The sequence below is a fragment of the Uloborus diversus genome, chromosome 10 (assembly GCF_026930045.1).
Source record: "Uloborus diversus isolate 005 chromosome 10, Udiv.v.3.1, whole genome shotgun sequence".
In the NCBI taxonomy this organism is placed as follows: domain Eukaryota; kingdom Metazoa; phylum Arthropoda; class Arachnida; order Araneae; family Uloboridae; genus Uloborus; species Uloborus diversus.
The window spans coordinates 8704416-8724514 of NC_072740.1; the positions used below are offsets into that span (position 1 = coordinate 8704416).

General features: G+C 35.1%; 1 non-coding gene across 1 annotated transcript; it reads right to left on the reverse strand.

Moving 5' to 3' along the window:
• Positions 1-17132: 17132 nt before the first annotated feature.
• Positions 17133-17204, reverse strand: Trnap-cgg (transfer RNA proline (anticodon CGG)). The gene has a single exon. It is a non-coding gene; the product is annotated as a tRNA-Pro (tRNA).
• Positions 17205-20099: the final 2895 nt, after the last annotated feature.

Genomic DNA, 20099 nt, shown 5'->3' on the forward strand with positions numbered 1-20099 from the left:
ATTTTTCGAGTTGGGGTTTTCTTTACAAAGCCAGTTGTCTTCGATTTTAAGGTTTCTAATCAAATTAATTATATGTTTGTAAATTTCCTTTTCATCTTCGTCAGTTTTCCAGTTTTTCCAATTGTCCCACTTGCTTCTGCAGTTTTTATTCCTCTTAAATGTTGTTTTATATGAAAAACGACAGCTTTTTGTTTGGATCTGATTTTGATAGTGTCCATTTGAGTAATTTCTCTAATTAGATCATTAGGGGCAAAGGTGTTGTCGCCCAAGGCTTTCCTGATAATTGTGTGCTCTAGAGTGTTAATTATTGTGCAGTTCTTCTTAGTATTGTTTAATTGGATGTGGCTGCCATAGTTAGATTGAGCAATAACGGTTTGTTTAATGATTTGGATACTATTTTTGGTGCTGATGCTGTTAACTCTCTTGGTAATCCATTTGATGATGTTGGAGGTTTTGAAAAAAAAAATCTAAAGAAAGAGTGTGAGCATTCCATTTTAAATTATTTTGGTAAACAATACCTAGGATCTTGTGGTCGGGGCTCCATTTTATCTCAGAACCTTGCACGAAGAATTTATCAGTGTTTTTGGAGTTTGACGGAGTGAAATCAATGATAACGGTTTTGTCAACTGAATTTGTAATTTGTTTTCTCTGAATCAACTTTCCAGATTTTCCATCGTGTTGTTGAGCTTTTGGTCTGCCTCTTGTTCATTTTTCCCAGTGACAACAAAAGAGAAGTCTTCGGCATAGCCAAATATATTAGCATCGGGAATGTAATCAACTAGGTCCGTGAAGTAGCAATTAAATAAAAAGGGAGAAAGAATGGTCCCCTGGGGCAGACCGCAGTTTGTATATTTACATGTAGATTGTACTCCTTTCCAATACACAAAAATTTTTCTATTGTGAAGGAAGTTTTGAATCCAATGGATGATAAAGGGGGTCGAGACTTAAGGTGATTAATTTTCTTATTAGCGGAGGAATCCAGATGTTGTCGAATGCTCCCTTGATGTCTGTAGATAAAACGCAGATGTGTCTTCTTTTTTTCTGTTTTCTCTTAATATACAAAAAAATCGAAATGGTACTCATCGGCTCCTCTTTCTTTAATAAAACCATAAAGGAGTTTGGAAAAAAAATTTCAACATTTGCCCAAATGTTCAATCTGTTTTGGATGCTCTTTTCAAGAATTTTACGCGTATTTTGGGTTAAAAATATGTGTCTGCAACTTGCAATTTTTTACGGGTCTTTATTTTGCTTTCTAACTAGGATAATTTTAGTATCTTTCCAAATTTCTGGGACAATACCTTCTTTAATACTTCTATTGAAAATAGAGGCAAGCTTTTTGATGCATATAATTGGTATATTCTTCAGTGTTCTTGACGAAATTCCATCAGTTCCAGGTGATTTATTTTTTGAAGATCTAATGGTAGCAATAATTTCTTCAGTTCCAATGTTATGTGATAAAGTAAGAACCTTATAAGAAGGGGATGAATTTACCCAAGCAATTGAGTCATCTTCATTTTTTTCTAGTTGAAAAATATGTGATAAAAAGATCCGCTTAGTCTTTAGCATTCATAAGTTTGTGGCCTTCGTTTTCAATGATTAAGTTGCTGTTGACGATATCTTTAGTTGTAAGGTATTTAATTTTGCTGAAATTTAAGTATAAACTTTTTAGACTATTAATGTTGAAATGAATTTTTTCCAGAATTCCTTTTGAGATTTTTTAACAATTTTTTAAAATATGGCTGTGGCTTTTTTGAAATTGATCCAATCCTCCAGTTTTTGTGTTCTTTTCGCAAGTTTTCTGCATTTGTCCCTCACTTTCTTTCTTTTTTTTTTTTTTTTTTTTTTGGCGCATTGAAGGTTCCACCACCCATTTTTACAGTTTGTACAGTAATTGACAGTATTAGAAGCAGAGGTAATAGCGTTTTTGATCGTGTTGTTGAAATTGTTTAGTCAAGATCCAAATTCTGGATTGTGGAAGGGGAGTCATCTTGACTGTCTACAAGAGCTGAATTCTGATTTCCAAATTTTTGCATTAGGTCTCTTGATACATAATCCCATCCAATTTACATAATTTTTTTTTGTTGGTGTTGATGCTCATGTTGCCTTTTATTAAAACCGGGTAGTGGTCACTAGTTCCTGATTCTTCAATCCTTGACCATATGAAATTAGTCGCGGAGGTATTATGAATAAGTGTTAAGTCTAAAATCCCATCGTCAATGCCTTTGTTGATTCTAGTGGAAATTATATCATTTAATAACACTAGATTAGATTCAATAATCCAGTTTGATAGTTTTCTTCCACTTGAGATCGTGAGACGATCCCCAAATGTGCGGCTCTTGGCATTAAAGTCTCCAGTGAAGATGGAGTTCCCAGCAACTAATTTGTTCAATTCATTGAGAGTTTCCAGACTGATTATCCCGTGAGGTCTATAACAGTTAATGATGTCAAAATCAATACTGTTAACGTGAACCCGAGTGGTGAGGGATTCAAAATCCGGGATGTTATTATTGATGCGGTAGGATGAGATTTCGTCTTTTATAAAGATACATATTCCCCCTCCTTTATGAAGAAATGGGCGTTCTTTGGAGTACAACGAGTAACCTCTCAAGTTGGGGAGTTTCGAATCAAAAAATACATAATATCGGGAAAAAATACAAAAAAAAAATCAGGTGTCCAGGGTCCTCTCCTTTAAATTGCATATGGTAAATTTATTTATAAAAGAAAAAAATTTGATTCCTGACTTTACACTATTAAATGCAGACTCAATTTTGAATTCGTGTAACGATTGTCCAGATGTGAGACGGGCGGATACATAAGCTGAGTCAACAACGTCTGCGAAATTGAATACCGTCCCGTCGTTCTACGAGATGGCAATGGATGTGCTTTGAATTGAGGCATCAGATGGTCATCCGTGAACGCAGATTTCCTAGTGACAATTTTTCACTGTAAAATGGAACACTTAAAAGACAAATATATATATATATGTATATATATACTAGCTGACCCAGCCACGCGTTGCTGTGGCAAAAAACTTGGATTAAAATGAACTTTTACTCATTATTTTGATATAGTCAAATAAATATTTTTAATAGAGCTTAGAATAGTATAGCCGATTTTAAAATATATGAGATTGATAATGGGCATGCTTCAATGTAAAAACGATTCATAAATGTTCCTGAAAAATTATGGGCAGCTGATGTGGCCAATTTCTGCCAGTAACATGTCATGACAAAACCCGGAAAGTGTTCCGATAAAAGTTAATAACCTTCCTGAAATTATCTCGGAAGCCTCTTGAAAAATTCGAAGATCTTCTCGTCTGAAGCTAAACTTAGGAAGGGATAAAAAAAAAAAAAAGTTTAGCACCTTTCTGATTTATTAAGGGACTTCTATAAGCAGTAATACAAACATAGCCAAAACTTAGCCAGAACTGCAAGCAAGTATCGAAAATTTTTACACTACATTTTATTCACCTTCAATAACTTTTTTACAAAATACACAAACTAAATTAAAAACATATAAAAATTAAATTTTTCAATGGAGTAGATAACATTGACTTTGAACTATTGTTTCTATTATTTGAAAACTGAAAACTGTCTAAGCACTACGTTGTGCACGATGTTCTTGCTTAACCAGTTTTTTGCTGATACGAAAAGTATGATAACTTTCCACTTGTGAGTAGGCGATATATGGTTGCCCAGAGAGAAATATTTATGTTTCAAGTCCAAACCGAAAGAAAACATTGTTTGTTCTTGAGATCTATTTATGGTCTTTGCAAAAGCTAAACGAATCAAAAATTGAAGCCTTTGAAATGTGTTTGAAAATTATGACGCTATTAATGGAATACGTGGCAACACAAACATTTCTCCTTTAAACTTTCCCGTCAAAATTGTTGACTTTTGATGAAGATGCGTGTACCGTTGCGTAATTTAGGTGGGTTTAAATCGCGAAAAAGAATAAATTGTTGAGCCAATTTTCAACCGGAAATCGTGTAGTCGCATTCCTGGTGTATCCAGGGAATTAAAAAATTCAGTTGGAATGTTTACTGCTTTGTTTTCATCGACAACTGTATAGGCTTGTTCAGCATCAATCGGGAGCTTTTTTTTTTCCAGCCTTCAGTAATGGCTCATTATTCGCAATAATTGTAGCTAAGACAGCGTTATTGCTCTGTTGTTATACGTTGCAAATCAGTGTTAACTAAGTCGGTGGCCCAACTATCAAGTGACGGCATATCATAATAACTAAGTGGCAAATTTGAAATTGAAAAGCAAAAACCTGCAGTGAAAACTAAAGCTTCATATTCATCTCTAGTGTAAAGTCTGGATTATGAAATACGTCCTCAAACGTGAAAGTTATATAGTTTCTCCTTAAAAATTGATGATTGTGTTGGATAGTATGTCGTCAAAATTGTTTTAAACAGTTGACGAATACTGTTTCTCCTTATGTCAAACCTGCATTAGAAATTGTCAACTCCCAATGACTTTGTGCGACCAATAAACACAATTTGCGACATGCATCGGGATATGTATTTGACAGTCGGCAATTGACGATCCACAAATATTCCTGTCTGTTCGGGAATGTTTACCGAAAACAAAGCTGCTACAAAACCAGCGCGATTACAGAGGCAATTATGATTTAAAAAAAATTAATTTTATCTGGGAATAGACTCTCAATTAGTTCACTTTTCGTCTCAACGGCAGTGTAGAAATTGTCTGGCTATTTGTTGTACTCTATATTTTGATACAGTTCAATTTCACCGTTTCCAATACGCAGCAATTGCTTAGAAAATACTTGTGGGATTAGATTATTTTGCGTTTACACTCGCATTTTCATGGCCAATCGCATTATCTCGACATTACGCAATAAAAACGATTGTTTTAAACATGCGTTGATTTCATCGGAATAACTGGTAATGTCTGCCGGAAGTCCCCAGACAGTATTCAGACAATTTCACCTTAAAGTTTATCGTTGCCGTTCAAATCTCTCACAATCCTATGATGTGTTTCGAATGAATGCTTTTACTTATGAGCCATAGTACACTTATCCCAAAATTTAATTTCACTCGCTTGCAACACTACAGCCATTCCACGATTTTTTTCCTTTAATGTTACACATTGCGCTTTGTTTGTTATAAATATCTAATAGGCAACTTTAAAGCTGAATCTGCTGTTCGTCTACCATCTAAAAAAAGTATCAGCAATGCCTGACGATGCAATTGTCACTGCAATTTTCTGTTGCGAACGTATCTTTGCAAGAATTAATGATATTAAAAATCTCTTGGGGGAACAAAATAAAGAAAATAATTGTTTTCCGTTTAAATTCATTAACCTTCCTAAAATTAACTTGGAATATTTTTGAAGAATTCAGTAGTCTTCTTAGTTAAAGGCAGTTATGATTCTGACACCTTCAGAGAAGCGTAACGCAGGTTTAATATAATAGCCTGGAACCTTCCTGCTTTTCTAAGAAAGCTCTCAAAGCATTAATGCACGCATTGCCAACACGATGACAGACTCTCAAGCAAGTATCTAAAATTTAACTCCTCTGCAACTCCGACAAAGCTTCGTGATCAAATATCTTTTCGCACTTATTGGGTGTTGAGTCAATCAGGACGAACCGTAATCGCTCCTATACCGATACACTTATTAAATACGTTTAGTTAATCTTGATACTGGTAAAGAAAAATATTTTTCACAACGGTGTGAAATCTGCAATTTGTAGCAATTCAAGGAAATGTTTTGAAAAATATAGTTGATTTTATCAGGAAGTAAATAATAACCTGTAATATCCTGAACCGTTATATGGAAATTCCAAGCAACATTTCTGAGTTTTTTTATCATGGTGTTTTTAGCAGTAAGTCATACGATGTTAGAGTTACATCGATTAATTAACTTACACCGCCATCTATTAAGAATAATCAGAACTAAACAATTAATTCACACTATTATTGCATAATTAATATGAAATTTGCAATAAAAAATTATAAAAACTATCCTATCTTTTAAGTTGGACCAAATGACACATAGATATGAAATTTGAGAAAAATCGGTTGAATAGTTTCGGAGTTTACCCCGAACAAACATCGTGACACGAGATTTCTATATATATACTAGCTGACCCAGCCACGCGTTGCTGTGGCTGATAATAGAAAATAAATTTTTACTCATTATTTTTATACGATCAAATCAATATTTTTAACAATGCTGGAAAATATTCAGTCGATTTCAAATTACAGGGAATTGAGAATGGTCGGGTTTGGCCGAAGTAGGACTACTAAATTACTAACTAATTAATTATTACTAAAGTACTAACTAAATTTTCTACAGTAAAAGCATTACTTTCTATACTTACGTTTATTAAATTTAGTGAGTATCACTGTTAAAACGATTCAGAATTGTTCCTGGAAAATAATGGGCGGCTGATGTGACCAATTTCTACCAGTAAGATACCTTACAAAAATCAGAAACGTTTTCCGATTAAATTCAGTAACATTTCTTAAATTCTCCTTGAAGCCTCCTGAAAAATTCAGAAATCTTCCCACTTGTAACCAGTCGTGTTTCCCGAACATTAGATAAAACTTAAGTAGGTATAACGTAACAGGTTGGCACTTTTCTGATTTAATTAGAAAATTCCATAAGAAGTATTGCAAACATGGCCTTAAGAGTAAACTTAGGTAGGTATCATATAATAGTTTGGCACCTTTATGATTTGTTAAGAAAACTCCATAAGCAGCTTCGCAAACATGGCCAAAGCAAACCCAGATTTGCAAATATGTACCACGAATTTTACGCGCTTGCAATTCTTGCAAATCAAGTAGTTCATACTCATTCGCTCTCTTTGTGAGCTGACTAGCATGGACGAATATACATTCTGCAGTCGAACGGAAGCCGATACACTTTATTAATACGTTCAGTTAATCTTTGAACTGGCAGCTAAAAATATTTTTCACAACAGTGAGGAACTGCATACGTGCAATGTGTAGCAATTCAGAGAACGTTTTGACGATGTTACTTGATTTTTCCGATAAGTTGATAAAAACCACTGAAATCCTGAAACGTTACACGGAAATACTCAGAAACGTTTCGGAAATTTTTTGCTGTGTACTTACTTCGTCAAATGGTGCAAAATAACTTGAAAGTGGTAGGTAAAGTATCATAATGTTGAAATTAAGCATTAACCAATATACAGTTCTTGTATGCACATTTTATTCATCTCAGCTTTAACTATAGTTTTTAATCAATGACTTCTCACAAAAGTCATAAAATTCCACTATAAAAGTGGAATTTTAAAAATAAGGTGGATAACATTGATTTCGAACTATTTTTTCGATTATTTTAAATTATTAAAATTGAAAATTATCTTTGTACTCATTTGTTCACATTACTTTTGGTTAATCTGTCTTTTGCTAACACGAACAGATTTGATGGTTTTTCCACACCTGAGCACGTTACATGTAATTGCCCATGGGAGAAACACATACTTTCCTTGTCCAAATCGACATTATTGTTTGGCCTTGAGATCTATTAATGGTTATCGCGAAGGCAAAGCGAAGCGGAATATGAAGCCTTCTATGTTGTGTTGGATATTCTGATGATATTAATGGAATGCATGGCAGCAGGATGATTCCTCCTTTAAACTTTCCCGTCAAAATTGCTGCTTCAAGAGCATTTCCGGTGAAACTTTTGATAACTATACGTGTATAATTGTGAAAACCTGGCTGGGTTTAAATTATGGAGAAGGAATGTAATAATTGGTGAATAAATTTTCAACTGAGGATTGTGTAGTGTCATTCCTGGTATATACAGAGAATTTAAAATTTAGTTGGAAACTTTAATGATGCGTTCTAATCAGCAATTGTATCGATTTAATTATTTTTTTTTTCAAATTACCGGGCAACAACTGTTGCATTTAAAAGTTAAATGCGTCTGCATCAACGTTTACGCCAAAATAACGCGATTACAGAGGCAATCACAATAAAATAAATTAAATTTATTCGAGAATACACTCTCAATTAGTTCACTTTTCGTCTCAACAGCAGTGCGGAAATTGTCAGGGTATTTGATGTACTGTGTATTTTGATACATTTCAATTTCACCGTTTCCAACACCCAGCAATTGATTAGAAAATTCTTGTGCGAATAGATCATTTTGCGTTTGTACTCGCATGTTCATGGTCAACCATATCATCTCGAAATTAGGCTATCAAAACGATTGTTTTAAACATCCGTTGGATTCATCGGAACAACTGGTATTGTCTGCCGGAAGTCCCCAGACAGTATTTAGACAATACCACCTAAAAGTATATCGTTGCCTTTCAAATCTTGCATAATCCTATGATGTGCTTCGAATGCATGCTTTTACTTATGAACCATAGTACATTTATCCCAAATTATAATGCAATCTCTTTTCCAACACTGCAGCAATTCCGCGTTTATTCTTTAATGTTACACATTGCATTTGGTTTGTTATGAATATCTAAAAGGCAACTTTTAAGCTGAATGTGCTGTTCGTCTACCATCTAAAAAAGGTAGCAGCAATGCCTTACGATGCAATTGTAACTGAAATTTTCTGTTGCGAACGTATTTTTACAAGAATTAAAGATATTAAAAGTTTCTTGGGGGGGGGGGGGGGAATCAATGTTTTCCGCTTAAATTTGGTAACCTTCCAGAAATTATCCTGGAATATTTTCGAAGAAATCAGTAGTCTTCTTGGTTAAAGCCAGTTATGATTCCGGCATATTTAGAGAAGCCTAACGTAGGTTTAATGTAAAAGTCTGGAACCGTCTTGGTTTTCCACTTAAATTCCCAAAGCATTAATGCAATCATTGCCAACGCTAATACAAACTCTTGCGCAAATAGCTCAACGGTAACACGTCAGCAGTTCTTTTAAAGACTCCGTGATCCAGACATCTTTTCGCTCTCATTGGGAGTTGAGACGATCTGGACGAACCGTGATCAATCTGAAACCGATACACCTATTAAAAACATTCAGTTAATCTTGATACTGGTGGAGAAAAATATTTTTCACAATAGTGTGAAATCTGCAATTTCTAGCAATTCAGAAACCTTTTTGATAAATATAGTTGATTTTCTCAGGAAGTGAATAAAAAGCTGTAAAATCCCGAAACGCTCTACAAAAATGATAAGCAACGATTCGGGTTTTTTTAGCATATTGTTTTTAGCAGTAAGTCAAACGATGTTAGAGTTATATCAATTAACTTACACCGCCATCTATTAAAAATTTTTAGAACTAAACAATTAATTCACACTATTATTGTATAATTAATACTTAATTTGCAATAAAAAATTATAAAAACTATCCTATCTTTTAAGTTGGACCAAATGACGCATAGGTATGAAATTTGATAAAAATCGGTTGAGTAGTTTCGGAGTTTACCCCGAACAAACATCGTGACACGAGATTTTTATATATATAGATATAGATCGGATGACCATCTGATGCCTCAATTCAAAGCACATCCATTGCCATTTCGTAGATCGACGCGATTAAATTTCGCAGTCGATGTGGCCTCAGCTTATGTATCCGCCCGTCTCGCATCTGGACAGGCGTTTGTACACGAATTCACAATACATGGAGTTTCCATCGCCTCTATAGATTAAAGGGAACCAAAACTTGTACGTTACTTAAGCGATTTTAAAACTGGAAGATAAAAGAAGTATCCTTGAATATGCTAGTTCGTGTTACACTTTGGTAAGGTTCACTGGTTGAATTAATAGTGGACTGTATTTTTAAAAAGGTAAATTGATAAAACGTAGGTAGAACACTTTTATTATGTAACTAAACATAATGTGTAAACAAATCTCGGTGCACCTGCACCTGAGTGTTCAGGTAATGACTCTGCCGAAGCAAAATGTGCGAGCCTTTTAACAACTGCGATGGCGCCACATCCGCATTACTTCCATAGATCTTAAAATAGATGTGCCTTCTCCCCACTTTTCTCCTCAGAGCGCGCGTCAACATCCCCCGTTGGACATCACGTGATCAAGGGACACCCCTCACAAGAAACTGTTTCCCTTATCGAAGAGAATTACTTTGCGCCGCGATCATTTGCACAATTAAGGGAAATTAAAGCATTTAACCCATGGGTTAAATGCTTTAAGGGTTAAACCCCCCTTTAAGCATGGGTTAAATTAAAGCATTTTACCCAATATTAAAGAAAAAGGGAACACTCTGTCCCTCACGTAACACCTCATATTTTTCACTAAAAGTAATAATTAAAAAAGGTAACTTTTTTTTTTCATTAAGATATCGCAAATGTATTTGTTGTACTTTTGCAAAAAATGTTCTTTGTAACCTTTTTAAGTTATCACTTTTTAATGAAATGCGGGACAAAATGACAGCTTTTTCATGGAATGGTTCATTAGATATTTTCCCAATCATAACTTTTGAAGCAGGCGCACAAGCTATTTAAAGTTTTTCAAGTGCTTTAAATACTGAGTAAAAATGGACGTCTTCAAAAATCTTAAACAAAAATTGACCTTATAAATTTTCTTTTAATTCAATCAAATTTTTCAAATACAGATAAATAGTTTCAATGCGTGCTTTTTCCCACAGCTTTTCAAGCCAGTGCAACAATTTAACATAAAACCCTATCTAAAACCATAAACCAATTAGAAATACAAATGTAAATAGTATCGAATATCAACTCAATTAAATAATATTCTAATATTCGCATGCGTTTCGCACCAACCCTATATTATTGGCTAATATAGGGTACCAATAACTTTGGTTTGTTCCTAATTTTTAAGCAACTTCAGTGCTTTTTTTTTTTTTAATGCTCAGAAAGTAAATTCATTTGCAATTATAAACAGCATGAATGGTCATTTGACTTCCGCCCCCTCTCCAATTTTTTTTCTTCTTTTTTTTCGTCCACAGAATATGATAATTTTGACAATTTAAACTCGAGGGTGAAGAAAACTAGTGATTATTGTCCCTTAACAATATTAATTTTGTTACTTTTCTACTTATTGGTCTTTGTGAATTATTTTCATTGTTTGAATTGACTGCGCGATACATTCTTACGCTTAAATATTTAGTAACGATTAATTTTATAAACTTTTTAACGAGAAAATCTGCTGTTTCTGTTTCCAACATATGCTTATTTAAACTTAGAAAAACGGAATTTGAAATTTTTCTCATAACTCTTGTGGTCTCATGAGTAACATTATATTTTTGTGTTTTACTCCCAAAACTTTTTCACATTTTCGCTCAGTTGTTCTTCACAAATGTACATATTTCAATGGCTGCAATCTTGCAATAAGTTATCATACATGAATGTGTCCCAAAATTCTTAAATTTTATTAGGTCTATTTTTGATTTGTTGTAGTTAAGACTGCGTTGCAGTCGTCGCAGTTCACAACAGAGTGCAATTGCCGGACAAAAAATCCAGCGTAGTCAGAAACATCATTAATTAACTGCTTCATGTTAATTGAGATGATTTCTGAATTTTCCAAATCGTCGTCAAAAGAATCGGAAGAAAAGGCTTTCTTTCAAAGCATTTTTGTTACGCTTCAAATTTAATCTTAGCATTTGAAGGTTGTCAAAATCAGGCAATTTGAAGAACTGGACTCTTTAATTTCCGTATGAATGAAGAATCCTTTTTTCGCACTTCGAAATTGTCCGACGATTATTGTAGAATTCCCCCTCATAACCTGATTGCACTGAAAAAAGTTTCCAGGTGATCCTGAGTAAGCTTATAAGTCATTACGCAGTTTAGAACTGGAATTCGGGCATCTATATACTTTTCATATGTTCCCAGCACACTTTTCATAGAAATTAGAAAAACCGAAAAATTCAGTTTTTCGCGGACATACTTTAATTAATTTTCCATCGCTTGTTTTTAGTGATTTAATATAATGCTCGGCATCTACAGTAAATTGCTTAAAATATTCTTAATTTCAACTCTGCAGGGGGACTTTTTTTGCCTTTCGCAGAAAGAAAGATTTCTGTTACTCACTATGTCTTTATTTTTTAATAAAATTCATCAAACCCTCTTTCGCTAGAAAATCTCAGATTCACACATATAGAGATTTCTCACATAAGTATAATGAAAATCTTCAGACAATCCTAGACTTTTAACGACGCTTCGCATTGTTACATCACTGCTGCCCGAGAAGAGGGAGACACGATGTCCCTTGATCACGTGATTCTCGGAAGAATCATGATGACCCCACTTTCTCCGGGCGAAATACGCTGCGCTGTAGGAGAAAGGCCTATTTATCTCTTTTAAAGATCTATGATTACTTCTAGAGTTGAGATGTAACACACTTCATATTATAAATTTGACCAGAGCAGAAGCGAGTCAAACCTCAAACACCCTTTGATTTAAGTCATACTGCTAATCCTTATACGGTAATATTTCCATAGTGATGTAATCTATATAAATAAAACAAAGAATATACAGGGTGAGCAGCTAATAAGCCCTAATTTCAAAATTAAACATCTTACAACAAAGATCGATAGAATTATGTGGTAAACTGTACAAAAACTGTAAAAACCGTGGAAAAAGTTTAGAAAATTTAGTTACAAAATTCGTCAGCAGATGGCACTGTTAACAAAATGACCCATCAATCGCCTTTAAAATGTGCTACGAAGTATGAAGTGATCAGTACGACTGTTGGATAGTGAAAAGAGGCTAGCGTAGAAAGTGAAATAATGTGTTCCATTGCAGAATGTTTGTTTTTGGTACTAGAATCCCGCTGATTACAACACAGTCCTACGGCAAAACATCGCAGTTTTCAAAACCGATCCAATGTTCTACTGAACGTTACTTGAAACTTCTGGAACAATTTCTTAGCAATCAACTAGCGTTTGAGGAATGACCTGGTATCGACTGGTTTTACTGACACAGGAAGAGACTGACTTCCACTAGTGATAGGCATAATCGAGATCTTTTGATAATCGAGATCTCGGGAATCGAGTACTTCTGATAATCGAGATCTTTTTAATTCGAGAACTCGAGCGATTGATAATCGAGATCTTTTGAAATCGAGAACGCGAGCGATTGACTTCTCAAGATCTTCGAAATCGAGTATTCAAGCGAGTGACTTCTCGAGATCTTTGGAATCGAGCACTGAGCGATTGACTTCTCGAGATCTTTTGAATCGAGTACTCGAGCAATTGACTTCTCGAGATCTTTTGAATCGAGTACTCGAGCAATTGACTTCTCGAGATCTTTTGAATCGAGATCTCGAGATGTCTTAAATCGACATCTCGAGATGTTTTAAATTGAGATCTCGAGATGTTTTAAATCGAGATCTCGAGATGTTTTAATTCGAGATCTCGAGATGCTTGAATCGAGTTCTCGATTAGTATCTAGACTTCCTGAGTTCCAGAATCAAGTTAACTTTTACAGGGATGCCCGCTAAGGGTGTCCATGGCGCACACAAGGTCAATAAAATTTTAAGGGGGGAGGGGGCTGAGAGCGTCTTTTAAATCTCATTGGGGGGGGGGGAGCTCTTGTCCTAGGAGTTGCTCCATAATATTTGAGAGGGTGCGCCATCGCTCTTGAGGGGTCGGGGAGTGGGCAACTCTGACTACTAGAACAGTCGACTTCTCGAATTGTTTCTGTAGGGTTACGCACGATGGGAAGGGGTACCATCAAGTTTGTAATTTAGGGGGTCAAGAAGGGGCAATTCCCGCCCCCCTTCCCGGGCTTTCGAAATAATTGTTCTGACATATATGTGGGCGTAGGTTTTATTATTAATTTGTATAATAGGCACTGAGTACATAAATTCTTTTATCCACCCCCCCCTCCCCTGAAAATTTGAAATAACGGGCCTCAGTGTCATGATGCGCACTTCTGTCACTGCAATTTTTAGGGCAGGCCCGATATGGAGACGATTGAACACAGGGGTCAATCGCCTCCCCGGCTTTAAAAATTGATGATTTTTAATGTACGGGAACGTGCTTTTTGTAGTTTTTTGTTTAATTTTGCACTGGGTACATACCCTTCGTCCCCCTCCCCTAAGCTTCATCTTGGATGGACCGGTTTATGGGGTTCAATTTGGTAGGTTTTAGTCTCTTTTTAAATAAAGAGTTTCAATCCTTAGAAGGGAGGGATGTAGGGCTGAACTTTTAGCCTGCACCACTGAAATTTTTAGGAGTGGTTTTTGAGACTTTATCTCAATTTTTGGAGGGGGGGGGGAGGGTTCGCGGGCTCTTTTCCAAGGCAGATGCTCCGTAACATTTGAGAGGGTGCGCCATCGCCTTGGGGGCGGGGGGGGGGAGACGCCCTCGACTTTTACAACATCCGAGTTTTTTTACAGGGGTACCATCTAGAAGGGGCGCCCCATCCTGGATTTAAAAAATTTTTGTTTCTATTTAAATGAAGTTTTTTCTGTTAGTAGGAATACTATGCATTGATTATATGCCCTTTAACCCCCAAGTGTAAAATTTGAAAAATGGGCCTGAGAGTCATGACGCATATGTAGCTACTGAAACTTCAGTTTACTAGGTTCAATTTTCCTCGCCCCCATCCTTGAAAAATTCTGTATTTTACATTCAAGTAGAACTAGTTTTAGTTGTTTTCCGATAAATTTTGCATCGAATTTTATTGAATCTGTTTCAGGGGGTAAATTTAATAGTCTTCATTGTGGGTCTCAATTCTTGGGGGATGCAGATTCAACGAGAACTTGATTTCGGCCGCCTTCAGGGGATGTATGATTCGCAGCTACCACGTGATTGTTTCGAATGATTTCGGACGCTTATTAAGCAAGTTGATAATGTAAACAAGTCGAGGAATCGCAGCTCTGCGCAAAAAGACTCATTAGTTCTTGTTTATAGCTTTGCTTTTTTTTTTTTTTTTTTGCTGTTGCTGTTGAGAGTAGGGTTATCTGACTAATATAGGGAAAGGGAGAAGGGGTAAAATATTTCTCGCTTTTATTACAGAGGATTGGGATTCCCGGCGCATTAAAATAGTGCAACTGTAAGTGGAATCGATTATTTTGCTTCTTTCATAATTCACTCTTTTTATTTTTATTTTTCACATGTTGGCTTGGGGAAAATCTAATAACAGTATTTGCAGGGAGTGAATTTTAGATGTTTCTGAGTACATAAAGAAGTTTTGATGCTTGTCGTGTGGAATTAATTTTAGTTAACATTCTTTGGCCCAATTTTTTAATTAAAATTACATTAAATGCAGATTATTATTGTTTAATTTGAGTAAGAATTCTGGCAAAGTAATTAATGTGTTTAGTTATATTCTTAGGTTCATTTATAATTGAAAGAATGAAACAAAGAAGCTTTGGACCTCTTATTGCAGATAAGTCACTGCCAGTGAAATGAAACTGTCATCAGTCGTTGTTGAGTCACGTGACTTGAGGTGTTTTCACAAGTTTTTGCTTAGCGAATGATTGTACTAGCTCCTTCCATTTATCACACCGTCTTATTCCCATCCTGCTCTAAGGTGAAAACACACGCCTGGACAGTTGCGAAAATATTCCTTCCACTGCATATACGTTGATACAACATACCAAACACCTCCAAGCAAGAATTTGGAACAACAGTCTCGATTCTCATTATACAATACTTTCGCCAACCAACTGAGAATGGAGACTAACTTCGGAAGGTTCATTCCAACCTGTGTGGACAAGAATTCCTGAGCTCTCGAAACACTTTATGCAACTTATCTCCTGTATCTGAGCCGCAAGCGATGCACACCTTGTAAATGTATTAAAATGGGCATACGATGGACGAAACTTTATCTATGTTAGGCCATTGTTCCGAAAGCGATTGATGATTCAAGAAAATTTTAACAAATCATTTAGTTATTATTGCATATAAAAATTGAACAAATACTTCAGTGCTTGAAAAATAAAAGAATATAAAACAGCGTATAAAGGCAGAAATTCATAGGAAAACCGTATACATATGTTTCAAGGGAACAAGGAACCCCCTTCGACAAAAGTTTGTCGGATGTCTTTTCTTCCATAAGCTCACATCTTTAGCGTTGAAAAGCATTCATTATAACAAGTGTACACAGTTTTTCTGCTGATTTCTGCCTTATACGTTGCTTTGACTTCTTGTTATTATTGCATAATATCAGCAAGATACTGTTTTATTTGGATGTCTTACATTTCTGTCTTTGACAATGTATTGTTGATTTTGGGTAATAGTGTACATTCTTTTGTTTCTTATTCGTGGACCAACTGTTTGAAATCAATCCTGCAAATTACCCCTAAATAAGCTAGAATTTATTTACATATACACAATAATTACATCACAAACATTACATTTGTTACGTAACCATTATTGAAGTTGCTCTATTTTTTCTTAAAACCAGCATTAATTTCATTGTTGTCATATTGACTTTATGTGCTTTGCTATTTCGTTTTTGTGAACGGCAACTGTTTGCAATATAATAAAAGTTATATATACCATTTGGAAGGTAATTTTTTGATGAACAAAAAGTAAAATACACGTTTTCAGTTACATATACACAAATTCCAAGTTGTTTTGCAAATTGTCTGAAAAAATAAAAATAAAGAACAAATATTCTTAAAACACTTTAAAATAATTCTAGTTTTTTAAACATGAAGGATTATGAAAAATATACCGTTAGAAAGCACACTTTCTCCTGATTAAGAATCACTAATAATATATGTTAATATCCAAATACAAATTCGAGTTACAGATTAATATGTAGACTCGCATCACGAAACTTGGCGACTATATTGATGACGTAATCAACGCTGCTAGAGGGCCAGAAAAATTTGTGTCCCGGGCTCTTTGGATTTGTCTACCAACGTACTATCTGAATCCAAAAGAGAGTACTGGTAGCCAGCTGTGAAATTTTTTTCAACCACCTGACCCCACCATAAGTATGGATTTAAAAACTATTCTTTTTAGTCGTTCCAACATAAATGTAAATTTACTCTGTAACTTGAATTTCTGATGAATTAACTTTGCAACTGAAATAACAAAAGGAATTAGTAAAATAACAATCACCTGGGCTCGACCAAGAATTGAATCAGGGACAAAAATAATAATATGGATTTAAAAACTATTATTTTTAGTTGTGCTCCAATGTGAATTGAAATTTACTATGTAAATTGCATTTCTGATGAATTAACTTGTAACCGAAATAACAAAAGGAATCAGTAATAAAACAACAACCTGGGGATCGACCGGGAATTGAACCCGGGACCTCTCGCACCCGAAGCGAGAATCATACCCCTAGACCACCGAGCCGCACGAAATGTAATAATACTTTGTTTGCAACGAAAAGGATTTTGCAAACGGTTGTTTCTAAGTAAGATGATTAAACAAAGCCCCATAAACGTGACTCAATAAATACGAAGGAGAAGAGAGGAAGTACTTTTATGTGAGCTGCGTATCTTACCTTTCGCGAGCTGATAAAGGAGAAGTTTTAGTTTATGCTTGAGAGTTCAAATTCCCATTTCCAAAATCTCAATTTTAAAAAAATCTTGATTTTCTGCAGCAATTAAACAACATTTTGCTCCTCTAAAGCAACCAATTTAGCTGTGTTAGCATCAAAAATAAAACATTTTCTGTCATCAGAATATTGGGACAAAACACTCCTAATGGAAGTAACATTCTAATCAAGGAGCAGCATTAAGGGGCTGTATTAAGAAAAAAAAAATATCATAGGTATGACAAAAGGAGAAAAAAAATGGTCATAAAACATTTACAACTTGCAGCACGTGTAAGTCGAGAGTTTTCTTTTTTCTTTTTATTGCCTTTTAAATGGGACAATGCTGTCTTACCGTATCATCTTAAGAAATAAATAAGGCAGTGGCGCAGTTGGAGATAGGGTGGGGTGGGGGTGTCTATCTCCCCATAGCCCTTGGTTTTAGCATAATTGTCAGTCCTAGTACAGTAATTCATATATACTAAGGGATGCCGTCCTCTGTTCGCTTCGTTCACTCTCTCTATTCGTCACTTGCACCAGCAGGTGAGAATTTATTGGTTTGTAATGCTTTCACCCCTCAGGACATTAAGGGGTGAAGATGTTCCCCGGACATACCCAGGCATGGACATCCTGCACCTTATCTCCGGTACCTTAAGGTTTAGAAGGGCGAGACAGGATGTATCCAACGGTACCAGGACTAACCCAGAAGACATTGTTAGACGCTAGCAGGTTTTGTAAAAGTTCAGTTAATAATCTCTGCCCCCTCCCCTCCGTTTTTTTTTTTTTTTTTTTTCAATTCTGGCTGTGCTAGCGAGGTCAGGCACCAGTGATTTACTTCCTCCAACATTTCTCCTCTTTTGAAGGAACAAATAGAAGAAAATAAGATTTTTGTTTATTAAATGAACATAGCTACATTGATTGCTAGTGATAGCTGTTAAGGTCAAAAGCACCAGTGATTTACTTCCCCTTCAACATTTCTCCACTTTTGAAGGAAGAAATAGAAGAAAATAAGATTTCTGTTTCCGAAATGAACATAAATGCATTAAAGAAACCAAATAACTGCAAGAAACTGTTTTTAAAATGCACAAATAAGAAACTCATTGCATTAATGTGTTTCAAAGTATCAAAGACCCCTTTTTCAATGCAAAAATGTGAGCTTTTTATTTCTAGTCCTCTAAAGAAAAAAAAACTCTCTGTTGTCCCACCTCGTTGTTATTCTCGGATGACTTTACCTTTTTTGCGTTAAGAAATGGCTTCCTTCAAACCCAGAAACACGTGCTTACAATCAGTAGATAATTCGTGCAACCTTAACTTTGTGTTTTTTAATACTACAAACTACTTTTTACTCCGAGTCACAAGTACAAGGTGTCCTGAAATAGACTGATTGTTTTCAAAAATGTCTGACAGGAAAACGGTTAATGATTTAAAAAAATAGTTAATGCAAAAAATTCAGGTAGGCTGTAAGTTTTTCCACCCACAGTTTAAATTTTAGTTAAAGAATTTTCCAATAGATGGCGCTGCAGATAGCGATCTTTTAAATGAAAGAAAGGTAGAAAATTACATCACACCTTAAAAAATAAAGTTTTTAGTGATCAAAATTACGCAACAAAATTTTCAAAATGTCTACCATCTTGCTACAATCACATGTCACATTCAGAGAAACATTCGGTGGATTTCAATTCTTCCTTTTTGATTTACGGGCTTACTGTCAAAAGCGCCATCTGTTAAAAAAAATTTTAAATAATTTTTTTTAAATTTTTAGTTCATTTGACAGTTAAAATTTATTTTGAAAACACACAGTCTTTTTCGGGACACCCTATAAATGTTTCCATTTTTACGTTTTCTGATTAAGAGTTTGGCTACTTATGTTTTGAAATTTTCACTCTTCATTTGCATGAATTTTTCCCCAGTCAACTAATGAAAGAATGCAGATGCGATCGATTTCGCTTGATTAAACCTGTTGTTGAAAGCGGTTCCAAGAACAAGAAAGGCAGAGCATTCCGCAGTAAGAATCAGCTAGAATATTTATGTAAATGTCCCGCAAGTTAACCAATTGTCGAAAAGATTTTAACAGTGGACTTATCATTTTGAATAATGGACATTGAAGCTACATACTACATAAAATTGAATTATCTACTAGCAGAAACTTTCTTCATAAATATTTACACCGTGAATCTTTCTAATCATCCACGCCAACAAATAAATAAATTAATTAATTAATAACGCTTTCTTATTCTCAATTATCAGTTACGCATATCAAAAACACTCATGTGAAGTGTCAGACATGGCAATTGTTCGGTCGGAAGAGCAGCTTAAACTCAAGGTGGAAACTACTGATGTGAGAACCATTTTGCTCAACAAAGATAGTAATTCGGAATGCTTCTGCAGCTGCGGATTAAAACATTGAATGAGAATTCGACGAGAGTACACTATACATAAGATAAATGAATACCTTTGTGCTGAAAAGTAAAGCTCGAAATAACATCGTCAGAAAGCACAAATTGCAGGTTACTGCAGACACGTGTTTCAGCTTTACAAGGAACGCCTTTTTCAGTGCAAAAAGTAATGAGCTTATGGATGAAAAGCTTATTACTTTTTGCATTGAAAAAGACGTTCCTCGTAACGCCGAAACACGTGTCTGCAGTAATCTGCAATTTGTGCTTTCTGACGTTGTTATTTCTTACTTCACAAGACCTAGTTTCCGAAAGTTCCTT